Source organism: Ambystoma mexicanum, chromosome 3p (genome assembly GCF_040938575.1).
Source record: "Ambystoma mexicanum isolate Mex_15411 chromosome 3p, UKY_AmexF1_1, whole genome shotgun sequence".
In the NCBI taxonomy this organism is placed as follows: Eukaryota; Metazoa; Chordata; class Amphibia; order Caudata; family Ambystomatidae; genus Ambystoma; species Ambystoma mexicanum.
The window spans coordinates 688,730,046-688,745,266 of record NC_090925.1 but is presented as its reverse complement, the minus strand read 5'-3'; the positions used below and the strand labels follow the sequence as shown (position 1 = coordinate 688,745,266).

The 15,221-nt window shown below is 45.7% G+C and overlaps 1 protein-coding gene across 2 annotated transcripts in view; it reads right to left on the bottom strand.

Moving 5' to 3' along the window:
• Positions 1 to 15,221, bottom strand: part of UNC5A (unc-5 netrin receptor A) — a 1,152,281-nt gene that overhangs the window by 561,245 nt on the left and 575,815 nt on the right. The window lies entirely within an intron of this gene.

Genomic DNA, 15,221 nt, shown 5'->3' with positions numbered 1-15,221 from the left:
GGTGGTTTGCACTCAGAAAATACCAAATTCCAAAGCAAGTTAGATGAGTCAGGAAACGCAAGTGGAATCTTTTCCTTGTTGTGTACGCCTTCCATAGGAAGCCAGTGGACACTATTTCCATTTCCAAATGCTGTGGCCTGCTGTGACGTCGTATCAGAGGCCTCGTTACAAGTCTGGTATTATATCTTGTGGAAATACTGCCAAAAGCGTTAAACGTTTCAACCATTCACAATCACGGTGGATCCGAGTGGCAGAGGGGAGGTGTTGATCCCCGTTCCTGGCACTTCTGCTGTTTGCATAGACCCCGGGCCCTGTAGAGGAAAACCCTCCAACAAGTGCTGAGGTATGCCTACGACTTTACCCCTAACATCGGAATTTGGGGGTGTGGGAAATTGGTGGGAAAGTACCTCCATTTCTTTCCACACCACCAACCTTATAATTAAGCTCTTGGTATTGTTTATGTTGCATGGAGTCACTCATGCCCCTGCCCTACACCACCATCAAAGCTGACCCACAAGGGACAGCACAGCAATTGGAGCAGGGAAGAGTTTAAATGGGCTGGGGCTAGTCAGGGCTGGGCCCTGGAAGTCTCCAAAAAGTGCTGCAGAGCCAGGGCCCTGCCAGGCTCTCCCCGACTAGAGGCACCAACACCCTCAGTCAGCCCTTTAATTCAAAGGGCTGCATGGGTATAGGGCTACCAGCAGGGGTCAGCACTTCTGATTAATAACCTGTTGAGGGGCAACAAAAAGTATGATAGCGTTGCCCCCACCTCTTGTTTTGTTTCTTAATCTGAGGTGCTGAGCCTGCAGGCAGCCGTTTAGCCATACAGCAATGTTGAGTTAAAGGGCATCTTGAGGGGATTGGCATCTTTCCTGAAGAAACAAAAGGAGAGGTGGGGTGCACTATTATCATTCCTTTCGGTATGCCCATCTCTCCTTTTGTTTCTTAATCAAAGGCCCACCACCCACTGCTACCAGTGGGGGTTGAAGAAGGTGATTAACAAAAGGAGAGGTGGGTGTACCCAAAAAACGATACCAGTGTGCTTGCATCTCCTTATTGGCTCCCGCTGCCTGCCCAAGTTGGGAAGCAAGTAATTTCCAGCCACCCACCCACTCTCCCCCACTTAGGCCATTCCCTCTTACTACAGCCCCCAGCCTCGATTCTTCCTCCCACTTAAAGCACTGGCAGAGGGGCACAGATGGGAACCCGCCACAGCATAACATTATTGATGGGTAGCTTTCAATTAAGTGGTGCATTTAACCTCGGGATTCCGACGGCATCATAGCGAACTCTGTTGTCTGTCAGATGCTTCCTGGAATCCCTCAGGTTTATATGTCCCCATTGTTCATAGCTACACAGCTATGCTTTTTTCCGGATAATAAAATACTCCTTTTTCAAACTGGCATGCAGCGGATTGTGCCAGGGCAAATATGAGCCAACTTTTTTTCTTCATGCACTGCACTGCTCTAAGTTCAGAACAAGGCAGGTTGAAGTGGGCCATGTGCAATGTTCCTACACTTGGGTTGGAGTTGGGCCTTTGGGCAAAATACACTTTGTTTTTGTGAATCGCCCATCCCTTAACACCTAGGCCATCACGTCACCCCTGCGCCAGCTGACTCGCTAGATACCATCCGACCCTCTCCTCCCTGTTACCCTGTACAGCTGTACCACTCCTCTGTGCCTCTCTGTATCCTATCCCCGCTGGATATCTGTACTGTTGTATACCTCTGTAAAACACTCCCGTTGTGTATCTGTATTGTTGTATACCTCTGTAAAGCGCTCTGTTGCTTCTGGGAGCTAGGTCAGTGCTCAATAAATATGATAATAATAATAATGATAATAATAATAATCTGCCTGAGTGGTTTATGACATGCACCGTTTGCCCCCTATTTAAGACAATATATGGAAATTAATATATAGGATTACATTACAAGAAATTGTGTCAATTATGTTTTCCAACAAATTGAGTTTTTTGTACAGTTGACCCCAATACATGGCAGCATTTACTAAAGCACCATTTTAAAGAAAATATTATACCCCCTCACTTTTGATTAATAGGGTAACTCCCCATATCCTCATTCCATCACCCACTTTACATTTCCATTCCCTTTACCTTGCCCTGCTTTTATTTGTTTTGCTATTTTTTGAGTTTTTCCTTTTAAGGTCTGTGAGGAATTCGACCATCTGCAGAGGGAGTGTGCGCTCAGGCTTTTTTTTGATTTTGGTAATAAAAATGAATGATGGGTGATCAACCTCCGAAAATGTTTGAGGTCATTCCACACACATTTTCCCTGCTCACCACACGAAATGCATAGTCACGTGTACACTGGGAGGGCACAGCCTACAGGCACTGTTCTCCCCTGTCATGGCCAGATGGAAAGTGACAGCCACGGGTACATCAAAGCATCTCAAGAAGGGGGAAGGCACACCTTCCTCCGGCCATGGGCAGCCTAATTAAAATATCAAAGGCCCCATGGATCTGGCTCCCTATTGTCTAGTTCAGCTTATGGCAGTGAATACTAGCGAGAAATAATTGAGGCAAGCCTGTTAAAGGGGCTTGGTCGCAGGACATACAACAGGAAGGTAGGGCTAACACCTCTTGATAAGCAATCTTTCAACTTGTTCCCACCCCTCTGTATGAAGGACAGTGAATGGCATGTCTAGGTCCACTAGTACTGTAGGCAACGCCTGCAGAGTGGACCCCTTTCAGAGGGAGAAGTATGTGAGTTAAGGGAGACAAGAAGTCTGCTCCCGTCACAAACCTCAAGGGAGACCTGTGCTTTTAAACAAGAGTTACAGAAGGCTCAGTTAGCCAGAGTGACACTTTGATCTACAACATACAGGAAGATGGGTGGGACTTAGGGGTATATGTTATTACCCCTTACGTTTCCTGTTGCAGAGCACTCTAGTTCTGACCTCACACATAACAGAAGACTGTTGGTTTGGACCCAGGATTGGTTCCTCAATGTAGACTTAGCCTGTGCCAACCACAGGGGCCCATTTGGTTTTAAAAGAGGGCTAAGCCCCTCACTTACCAGATCATCTGAAGGCTTCACCAGAAGCAGGAAAGAAGAACTCAGCATTGGAATGTGGCTGAAGGCACAGTCTACCTTACAGCTTCTGCCAGTGATGGAAAGCCAGAATTTCCAAGAGGGAAGCAAGATCCCTCCCCTAAACATCTCCAAGAGAACAGAGGGAGATACCGGACTCAGAGGACATGTCCAGCAGCTCCAGAACCGGTACCCAGCCAGTACACAGTGTGCCCTGCTAGGTTCTGCCAGCAAGCTTCCTAGGTGGGAAGTGCCAAAGAGTCTCTGAACAAAGGACAAGGTTGTTGCCTGCAAACACTCTCCTCAGATTTGGGCCACCTGCCTTCAAAGAACACCACAAGCCCTGTGAAGAAGCTAAGAGGAGTGCTGCACAAGCATCAACCAGAGTCCATCTTTTAAGGACATTTTTGAGGCAGTCGAAACATAGAACCGTGACTGGCTGTACCACTGACTGGTGTCACGCTGCAGTCATTAAAGCCGTCCAAGACGTCTCGACCAACGTTCCAGATCCACCATCCAGCAGAGAGACAAGGATTCTTGATCCCGAGCTGCTGTGTAGGCCAATCTGCAGCCGTCCACCCAGCCTCGCTTGCCGAACTGCCTGCTGTCTGATACCAGCTGCAAAGCGTCCTGGGACCGACTCGACACTGTCGAGCATAAAGATCATCCCAAGCACCAGGTACATTGTGGTTCTGTCCCCCTAGTCCTTCTCTGAAGGCCTCTAGTGGACTTTACGACCCCTTGCTCCCTTGGTGCTGAAACCAAATAACATTTAACAGTTAAGACTGATTGCTTTACCAACTATCCTCCTGTCAGTATCCAGAGTGCTTCCCTTTCCTTTGTGAAACTGTCTGTCCTCTGTGTTCCTTTACAGGGTGGGTTGTATTTTGTAGTGTGCTAGAATGTTCTGTTGTAATAATAATAAAGTAGATATGTGTGTACAACCTTGACTGGACAGTGCCTTTTATCATTGGGTAGTAATTGTATGTTTGCTGTGTTGCAACAAACCAACGATCCACGACCATGCAGAGATAAGCCTGCCGTTCCGTCCACATTTTCAGAAATTGGACAAGGAGGTTTATAATTTACTTGTGTTCCAATCTGTTTGGATTCTTTCTGGTGTACTAGAGGTGTGGGGCTGATTGATGGTTTAGAAACCGATATTCATCCCTGGACCACTGGTGCCCCAGGAGTTGATTCGTCACAATGTCATATACCCATTGACTCATTATCTTTTTAATTATCCTTTTAATTTCATTGTGAATGTGGAGAATTTATTTCTTTTTCATTAGTTTTGAAGGCACGTCATTGTTTGTATTTTCAGTGAAATTAGATGTTTTTTCTTTAGGGCTCAAGTCGAGGGACGACGCGGATGGGAGGCGTGAACCAGTATTTTTGAGAGGGCAGACTCCTTTCCCCCTGTGTGTTTAAGAAATAAAACAAAATAATGAATATTAGTACCCGGCGAGAGCCAAGCAGAATGTAACACACATTCTGATTGGCTCACACCGGGTCGTTACCCGGCCGGGAATCCCTCGGCCGGTATTCCACAGCCATTGTTCCCGGCTGGGGGTCTGGCAGCCCCTCAGCCAATGAGAAGGCTCAAAGCGGGGCTATCCCTGCTCTGAGCATCCATACGGCTGAGAAGCTGCCATCGCCCCCTGCCGGGACTCAGGTATTTTTTTTTTTTTATTCCCTTTCCTCCCACCTCTCTGCCCTCCCAACCCCACTTACCTTCTGCCTGCTTTGTCCCCTGCGGGGGACGATGGCAGCCTCCAGCCGCTTGGAGGCTCCACATGCCTGGAGGCTTCCATCATCCCCCGCCTGGGACCAGATATGTTTTTTTTCTTCTTTTTTCCCCCCTCCCTTGCTCCTCTCCCCCGCCCTCCCAATCCCACTTACCTTCTTCTCTTTATTTTTTCGGGGGCGGATGCGCTGGGAACAGAAGTGTTCCCAGCGTATCCCCTCCCGATGGCCACCATGGAAAGGGAAAACAGACTCTGTTCACGCCTCTCATCCGCGTGGTCCCTTTTCTCTGTCATTTTTTTTTATGTTCCGTAACGCTGCAGTGTTTTGGGACAGAAAAAACTGCTTTTTGCACCCTGGCCTCGCAGATCTTGCAGGCCGGGGTACTAATTGCAATATTCCCCTCACAACGGGGTCATTACTGAGTCAGGTAATGCCCCGGGGTCTTCGTAAAGGCCCTCATGATAACTATGGGCCCCAGGGCATTACCTGCCTCAGTAATGCCCCTGCTGCATGGGGCATATTGCTTAAATAACAACAGGCTGCAGTGCTGCGGCTGGGAATCACACCTAACGAGACACTTAACCACAAGGCCACAGCAATCGTGCAATGTGGAACCGCACAATCTCATATTGACATCTTAATATACAGGACATGTTTTGTTACAGTTTCTCAGATTTAAAAGGTGGTATATTTTATACTTTAGCAACCAGGCAATGTCAACATCTGTTCCCTTGGCAAATTCTCTTTTGTTCTGTGCATTTTTTTCCAATCGTCTGAATATAACTTTCAAGCCCGGCTGGGGGGCAGACATGGGCTTCAAAAGCCCACCAGCCCAATCCGTGGTAGGCTCGGGATGCAGGCCGTTAGAGCCCATGTCCGACCCCCAGCTGGGGCGTGAAAGCTATTTGCACTCCGGGATTCACCGGGTTCGGAATATTTTCTTTTTTTTTCATCCGGCAGTAAATCAGCTCAGTGCGAGCCCATGTCCCATTGGAGAATTTTTTTTTTTTATAAAGTCTGCTGCCATTGAAATGGAAAAGGGACTACTTCCCTTTACGGATGATGGCGGCCATGGAAAACATGTTCCAAAATGGTTGCCGTCATCTGAAAAGGGACATAGTCCCTTTACTATTTCAATGGCGGCGGCCAGACAGGAGATAATGGGGGACCGGAGCTCAAGTTTACCGTCTCGCAGGTAAATTGGGGTGGGGGAGAAGGGCAATCAAGTGTTTTGTTTTGGGGGTGCAACAGGGAGAGTCTCCTTATTGCCTTCCACGCCACGTTAGAAAAAAAAAGGTTTCAAGAAGTGCCACCCGGAGAAGGGCCTCGGGTGGCTGGAACAGTAGGCGGGGATTGTGTATTCTCCCCTGCTGTTTCAGCACCCTGGTGGGTTGGCTCATCCTCCCCGTGTGCAAATTAAACTTATATACTTCATTTTGACGTCCAGTGACACTACTTCCCAATATTTACCTTCTGGCTGAAAAAAAAATCCAATCCTTTTTTTGTAATGATACTCAGTTTTGAGCGCCGAACACATTCAGATGCATGAAATTGGGCATGTCTGTGCCCACCTTAGATGGCTAAAGGATAAAACATAGGTCACACAACACGTAAAACATCAATCCCCATGCTTCGTCATGGCATACCTCTGAATCCCACTGTACTCGGGGCGGGTACACAATGCGTACGGAGGCATAATGCAACCACGTGGCAGAAGTCACACCCTGAATCTCACAGCATTTCCGGCATAGACATCTGCACTCTCACACCTACATGGGCAGGCGAGAGTGGTCCATCTGTGGTCCCTGACAGACCCTTTGTCTCTTGGAAGTCAATGAGACCCCCCCCCCAGCAAAGATCCATAGAGAAAACTATCAAGTGAGAGCTCGGCTGGTACATTTCATCTAGGTTAGCAAGGGCCCGCTCTATAAGGACTATGGGCCTCATTACACAGTATGCGATAACCATGGTGCTATTAGCGCCATGGTTGCCGCCGGTATTTTACCGTGTTCACCTTGGTGGATGGCGGAATTACCACCCTACTCCAAGGTGAGCGGGGGTGGTAATTCCCCATTCCCATTTTTGCCCCCATAGGGCTCAATGGGAATGGGGAAGGAGCTAGCACTAAGGTCCCTTTGCGGGCCAGTTCCTTAACGGCTGGTAAAACCAGCCGTTGAGGTCGGGTCTCGCAAAGGGACCTCGTAGTAAGGCGGTAAGGGTTTATCGGTACCGGTGCCCTTACCGGTACCGGTAAACCCTTACCGCATTCTGTGTAATGAGGCCCTATGTCTGTTGTGAGCCACAGGGCATATCAGCAGATGCCTTTTCTGAGCGATAGATGGTCCTCAACCTCCAAACACAAACCCCTTTTGGTCTCAGAAGGAAACGAAGCACTCACTGCTTTCACACAATGCTCTTTCCTTCTGCTCTCGACTTGTGCTCCTGTTTGGTACACACGCCATCTTTGATTTGCAAAGCGGCCCACTTGAGAGGAGCTAGGGTGCAGCCCCCATCCCAGGCCCTCTTTCTACATGAGTAAGTTCTACTGATGTGTTCCCTAGCAGGTTTGCCTCATTTTGTTCTTATTTCCCCTTCTTCTTGTCCTTTATTTATTTCTGTCTTTGCGACTGAACGAAGGTGAAAGATGGGAAGAGACTGCCAGGGGCTCGATCTGCAGTGCAGGCTCCATGTTTCCTCTGCCACCCGTGGTGTGTTGATTGGAGGCTTGTGTGCATCTAATATGGAATAAGCTCTGCAAAAAGGAATCTCTGCAAATAAGAGCAGGGACTCTTTAGTGCAATGACCCACAGCACTTGTTTGTTTGTTTGTTTGTTTATTGTATTTGTATCGCGCTCCAGACCCGTGGCTAGATGTGCGCATAAAGAGTTCAGTTACAGGAATGAGATATGCATTATACATGGTGCAACAATTACAAATGACAGCAATTTACATTATTTACAAAACTTCAGCAGGTTCATAGGAGATTCAGAGGTGATCGCTACTCTTTGTTCAGCTGCCAGCGAATAACCTGTTTCCTAAAGATTGGGAAGGACTCAATGGTTTTGATATTGAGGGGTAGGGAGTTCCAGAGAAGTGAGGCAAGCACTGTGAAACTGGAGCCACCTGCTCTATTTAATGTGAATTTAGGCACTACCAAGCATAAGGAGTTGGATGACCTGGTGATTCTGGGAGCGGATTTCATAGTGAATTTGTTTGGTGGGGCTAGGTTGTTTAATGCTTTGTAGGTGAGGCAGATGGTTTTGAGGTCAATTTTTTGTTGTATTGAGAGCCATTTGCATGCTTTCCTAGTTGTGGAAATGTGCTCTCATCTTGGGATGTTGAGTGCTGCGTGCAATGCGTTATTCTGGAGAACTTGGAGTTTGTTAATTATTGATTGGTTGGCACCTAGGTATAGGCTGTTACAATAGTCCAGTTTGGACTGTATGAGTGCTCTGGCAAGTGTGAGGCAGCTATGGGCCAAGAGGAAAGGTCTGCAGGCTCTTATCAGTTTGCCAGTGTAGGCGGTGTCCGATGCGGTCATATTAGTTTGTTTGGTGAGGTTGGTGTTGGCATCAAAGTAAAACCCTAGGGTTTTCACACTATTAACAATGGGTATGGTGTTACCGTCGATACTCATGTTTTTGTAGTGAGGACTGAGTTTGGACAGGTTGCTAGGAGAGCGGACTAGGAGAAGCTCTGTCTTCTCATCATTTAGACAGAGGCCGTGAGTGGCCATCCATGCCTGAATGATGGAGAAGATTTCATTGATTCGGGTGGCATCTGTGTTGTAGTTGCCTGAGATAGTGAGGAGTATCTGGGTGTCGTCTGCATAGTTAGTGTAGGTGACACCCAGATGGTCCAGTAAATATGTTGTACAAAGTCGGGGAGACACAAGAGCCTTGTGGGACTCCGCATGTAATGGGGATGGGGTCTGCTGCTGATGTGGTGGAGAAGACTCTCATGGTTCTGTTCACTAGGAAGGATTGTATCCAGGAGGTGGCGGAGGGGGAGAAATGTGCTGCGCTAGATAGCTGGCTGCAAAGGATTTCATGATCGACTAAATCGAAGGCTGCCGAGAGGGCTAGTAGGAGTAGAATAGCGGCCTTGCCTTTGTCTTTGATTTCATCAATCTGGCTTTTGAGGTCCACAAGGGCACTTTCTGTACCATGTAGAGGTCTGAAGCCAGATTGACGTATACCTAGGAGTTGGTTGGATTCTAGATGCTCCTGGATTTGGAGGTAAGCGACTTTGTCCAATATTTTTAGCAGGAATGGGACAGTTGTGATGGGTCTATAGTTAGTGGGTATGGCTGGGTCCAGTGATTATTCTTTTAGCAGGGGGAGAACCCAGGATTGTTTTAGGTTGCTAGGGACTGAGTCATTAGCGAAGGAGAGGTTGATAAGTTTAGTGATGAAAAGGGAGAGGTCTCTGGCTGCATCTTTTATTATCTGGGTGGGACAGCTGTCCCCTTTGCAATTAGATGGTTTTAAGGAGGAGATGATTTTTTGGACTTCTGTAGTAGTGACTTTTTTAAAGGTGACACCTGTATTAAGATCGGTGGGTGAGGATGAGCTTGGGCTGGTAGACTTACTACTAAAGAGTTGTTGGCCTTTGTCCTCAATTTTAGTTTGGAGTCCTATGATTTTGGAGTTAAGGGCGTTCTGGATGCTGGTGCACCAAGGCTTGTCTTTTATGCAGGTGTCTGCGGGTGGATTTGGGTTCTCTAGTTCCTTTAGAATTTTGAAGAGTTCTTTAGTGGAAGAGTCTGCCTGATCTCTCCTGACGTTGTAAGCATCTTTTTTGGTGCAGATTATCTCCTTTTCGTATAGGGTGGATGTATTCCTGAGGTTGGATTTGTTTTCCACTGATGGGTTAGTTTTCCATATGAGTTCTAGTTTAGCTTTCTGATTCCTGAGTAGTTTAAGTTCTGGGTGTACCATGAATTTAAATGGGCTATTGGTTTACTTTTGCGTAGTTTCAGGGGGGCAGTGGTATCGATGGGATTGGCCATGGACTTGTTGAAGGTGTAAACCAGTAGGTTTAGTTCAGCATTGGCCGGTAGTGCATTTAGGGCTGGTAGGACCAGTGGTAGCAAGGCCTCGGCCGTAATGTTACGTTTGTTTCTGGTCGGGCAGACAGGTGCCATAGGGCATTTTTTTGTAGCTACCTGATAGATATTGATTTCGAGGGGGATAAGGTAATGGTCTGACCATGTGAGGGGTTGAGGGTCGCTGCATGTGGTGTTGCAGTTGAGTGTTGCCACCCAATCTATAATTCTGCCTTTCTGGTTGGTGGGTAGGGTACTGTGTTGAGTGAAACCGTGCTCGGTAAGAGCGTTTGCTAGTGATGTAGCTGGGGCATCGTTCGGGTCGTTGTAGCCAAGATTAAAGTCGCCGAGGAGAATAGATTGTGCTAGCGGCTTGGAGTTTTCGGCAATGAGCAACGTGATATCTTCTTCAAAGACTCCAGGTGGGCCTGGTGGTCTGTAGATAAGGTGAATTGTGATTGTACTTGTGGGAGAGGTTTGTAACTTGACTGTGAGTAACTCACAAGATTTAAGTGATGAGGAGGAGACTGATCTGCAGCCAAGTAGTGATTTAGAGATGAATGCTATGCCACCTCCCCTACCGTTAGGTCTATCAGCTCTGAGGATGGAGTAGTTGGCAGGGATGGCAATAGATAGGTATGGTCCTGATGCCTCATGTAACCACGTTTCCGTTAAGGCAAGGAAGTCAAGATCATTAGTTAAAATGGTGTCGGCCACGTCAGTAGGGTGTGCTGCCAGGGATCTGACATTGAGCAGGGCTCCTTTAAGGGGCCATGGATCAGGCTTGTTGAGGGTCTTTGGTGGCTCCTGGGTTGTGGAGTAGTAATTGGCAGAGTGCCTGCTGGTTTTCGGATGGAGTCTTGTGGCAAGTCTGTTGTTGCGTGCTATGATGTTGGGGTTAGCGGTGCATAGGATTTTTTGGGCAGCCTTTGGGATGGGGGGCTTAGTGTCGAGTTTAGTGTGGTTAGGCTTGGTGGTGTCCACTTCATTCCAATTCACTGCTATCAGTGATATGCCATCTCACTCTCACACACACATACGCCCACACGCAGCAATGCACATGCGCTCGCACGCACATGCGCATCAGGTATATGCATATTATTACTATTATTAGTAGTGTATTTATTGAGCGTGGACATACCTTTGGGAAGAAATGTAATGCTTTTCAAATCATAAGGAGAAGGACACAGTGAGGGAGGCAGAGATACTGGGCATCTACCAGCAACCAGGGGAGCAAAAAGTGGGGAGCAGATCACCACGTCTCAGTTATGGTGAGGAGTGCGGGGGTGTGGATCTAGCTGTTAGGGAGTGCCATTCCTTGTAGAGGAATGTCTTGAGTTCCTTCCTGAAATGTAGAAGCGAGTGGGCGGGTCTGTTCTTGATGGGGAGGAATTTCCAGAGTCTTTGGGAGTAGAGAGAGAAAGTTTGTCTTCTGGACATTTTTATTTTTCATTTTATTGCTTATTGCAGGCACCTAGCTCAAGAGCAGCGGAGCGCTTTACAGCGGTATTGTACCAGAATTGGGCTTGTCATTGTATAAACTACCACAGTACTGTCGGTGGAGGGAGAAAGAGATTTTTATTCCTGCAGCAGGCATTGATGAAAGAGACACTATTTTTGTGTTTGACGGAACTTGAGGATGGTGGGGGCTTTTCAAACATTACCGGGATTGATTTCCAGATGGTTGGGGCGCGGCAGGAAAAGGACTGCTTGCGTGTCTTCTCATTGCGGGTTATCTTTGACTCCAACCTCTTCATAGTTTTGCTACATGAAGTGCGAGAGCCTCGAGAGGTGTGTTTAGCCGCGCAGTATGTTGGCGTTCCATTTGAGACTGTTATGTAGGTGATAAATGTTCTTTTGAATATAATCCTGGTGGGGAGGGGGAGCCAGTGAAGTGTGCGCAGTGTTAGAGAAATAACGTTGAGTTTGCTGGCACCTGTAATGAGTGTGGTGTGTTACTTTGAGGGGGGCCAAGTGTGTGGTTGGAAGCCCAGTAAAGAGGACATATCCCCAATCGATGTGTGAGATAGCAAGGGCTTGGACCACCGTATGGAATTCGTTTGGGGAATGAAGGTTTGATTTTGCGTAGAGAGTGTGGATCTGTAGCCATGCGGTTTGTGCCTTTTTGGCTACCTGCTTTTGGAAGGAATGGTCTACTGTCAACAATGAAGTTCAGGGACTTGCCTGACTGTGACAGCTGAGGGTGAATCCTTCCAGGCACAGCGCCTTGGAGCTGGTCTAGTTAGTTACACTGTAATTGCAACATACACTACCTAGGCCACAAGGCATCAAGGAGTATCCCACATTCAGCAATTTATAATTGTGGACTCTGTTTTTTGCACTCACCCTAGATAGTAAAAAATGTGTTGCTATGATATTTTGTGTAAAAAATCTTTCCTAAGAATGATCCGGAATAGCAGTTTGTGAAAGAAATACACTTTTATTTAGTTGATTACATTTGTCACGTTTCACGCCATATTCACTTATTCAAGGTTTATTCCTGTACAAAGTTTCTCGTTTTTTCTGAGCTAGTTTCTGAAGGAAGTAAAAACATGGACACTTTTGAAAACTGTTCACTTATGGTTGGTAGTTTCCATCACATCATGAGTTTCAATGTCTGAAGGTCATGATATAATTGGTCACCAGTTTTGAGAGAAAGTTTGTAGTCAATGGGCATTTGATCGTTATCCTGAGTTATTTACAGAGGCATTCCTCGCTATCAGCAGACGCGGCTTCCAATTGAAAGTGTACAGCTTTTTTACTGCCCAGTACCAGTGCAAAACAAAGAGTGTACAATCACAATCAGCTTTTGGTGGCTGATGGGAAATCTTATAGCTTAGTTATCCTGAGTTGCTTGAGATATTATATATCCTGATTTCCCTCCCGCTATACATTATAGGATAGTATTCCTTGGGTTTGGCGCATATTGTGCAAGCTACTCTCCCTGCATTTCTGTCAATAGGTTGTAATTTAGCATCACTGAGCTCCGTGAGAAATTGCGTAGCCTAGGATTCTTGAGTTTCCTTCAATCTCTTTATTTTCTGAGATTTTCTGCATCCTGGTTTTCCTGAAAATGTTGTACACTTGAATATTCCTAGGTTTTCTGGGATATGTAATTAACGAGAGCTCATGGCTAGTATTCCAACGTTTTCTTTTTTTTTTTTTTTTTTTTTTTTTTTTTTTATTTCATAATTTTTTTATTATTCAAGATACAGATATTATTACATATGTTAGTACATTACAGACTTTGAGTATATCTGGTAAACATAGAGAATGAACAGAGATAATAGTTTTCAGCAAGAAATGGTATAACCGTATGGAAGATATTTAAAATTAGATGCATTAAATTGAACAAGAATGGAGTAGCAATTGTAGTAAGTGCTGATTAAACCTGGATTAATATAATACATATCTGTAATGAGTAATTGATATGGAGGTATGAGTAGAGAGATGGGGAGACAAGACAGGGTTACAGACAGCTGTCATACTATATACAGAAGGGAGCGAGGTGGAGGGGGGGGGAAATGGGTATAACAGATTTATTGCATAAAGCTGATTCTTCTCTTACATTGATAATTAAAAACAAGCGTTTTTATATAAGTATAATCATTCAATTAGTAACGTAAGCATGAGAGTGTATATTCAGGAGCCATGAGCAGTTGCATTGAAACAGTTGAGATAACATGTGAAATAGTGCCATTTAGCGTTGTATTTAGGGATTGTATTGAGATTTTTTGCCATGCACATTTCCAATTTGTGAGTTTGACATAAAGGGTTCCACCATGCTCTGGTAGAGAGCGATCGAAAGTCTTTCCAGTTTGCAGTAATACATTTTAATGCTATGCATATGAGTTGATGCACTAAATCATTTCTCCTATGAGATTCTTTCCCCAGACGCCCTTAGACTACTACAGCTAACCATGACAGGTGAGGTCAGAGCCTCAAAAATATATAAAATGCTAACCTCAACATTTAATATTTGTCCTATTCGTCTCAAATGGGAATTTGACTTAGGATATAAGTTTGAGGACCACATATGGCACCGCCTGTTTTCTAAAATCAAACAAGTATCAGTCTCAGCTAACATTACACAACACTACTATTTCTTTATACATAGAGCATTCATTACTCCGGATAAATTAGCGAAGACTAACCCGAATCACGACGCTAAATGTTGGTCATGTGGCCTTTCTCCTGCCACTTATATGCATATGTTCTTTGAATGTTCATATATTGTCAAATTCTGGTACGATATCTGGAAATGTATTCAGCGCATCTTCTCTGTATATGTTCCATTTTCTCCTTTAAGTATATTCTTAGGAAGCGTAGCCATCACAATGCAAATTCCACCGGACTCTGCTAGATTCCAACGTTTTCTGATTATTAGAATTCCTAGATTTCTTGAGATACTCTGCTTACTCATATTCCTGCATTTCTTCACATATTCAATTGGCTGGCATTCCTGGGTCTCCAGAAAAGAATCCATTACCTAGCATCCTAGCTTTTCTTTCGTATGGCAGATTCCATTGGCTAGTATGCCTAGGTTTCCTGAGGTATCCCATAAATATCCCATAAATTAGTTTTCAGAAGCGTCACAAGATTTTCTAAGTGCTGACGACCTGCATTCCCTAGCCTGTCCCCTTGCGCTGTAATCCCAAGTTCCTTTGGTTACTTTCCTAGTGTTCGTAGGATATGTAGTAGGCAATTATGTTAATGTTAATGGGTCTTGTACTGCACACTGTTGCCACTTGCGTGGTCTCTTACCACTTATTATTCCAGAATAATCTGCCTGGCATCCTTGAAACAATCCGTACTTTATTTTTCAATACCTCCCATCCTCGCTCTGTGCGGCTCTCGCTCTGTCGCTTCTGTTGGCGTGGCTCACCGCAGTTTCAGTCCACTCTCTGCCTTGGTCAGGTTCCGTCCTGATTTTGGTCCAAGTTTGTGCAGCTTGTTAGTGGCCTGTACTCAAAGTATGGCTTTTCCTTTCAGCCGATTAAAGTCTTTGACTAATCGCCCAGATCGATTGAACTCCTGGTAATTACGAGTGACACCTCTTGACTCCATGCACGTTGTCTGTTCGTCTGTGATTGGTTATTGAAGCATGGAGGATGCCAATGGTCCAGATTTTCATTTACAGCCAGTGATGTCTTGCCAGCAGTATGACAGAGGGAAGCCACTGAAATTAAGTGAGAGCATGTCGGCGACTGAGCCTTTGCGCAAACTCTCTTCATCTGACTATTGTATGTATGATGCATGTACCTTCTCCCAATCACTCTCTTCCCTATATTTGCCTAAGCTAGGATCTGTGTGCAGACTTAGGGTTCCTTCCAATTGCTCTAGACTCTGCTAGTACAGAACACAGGCAGTGTTGG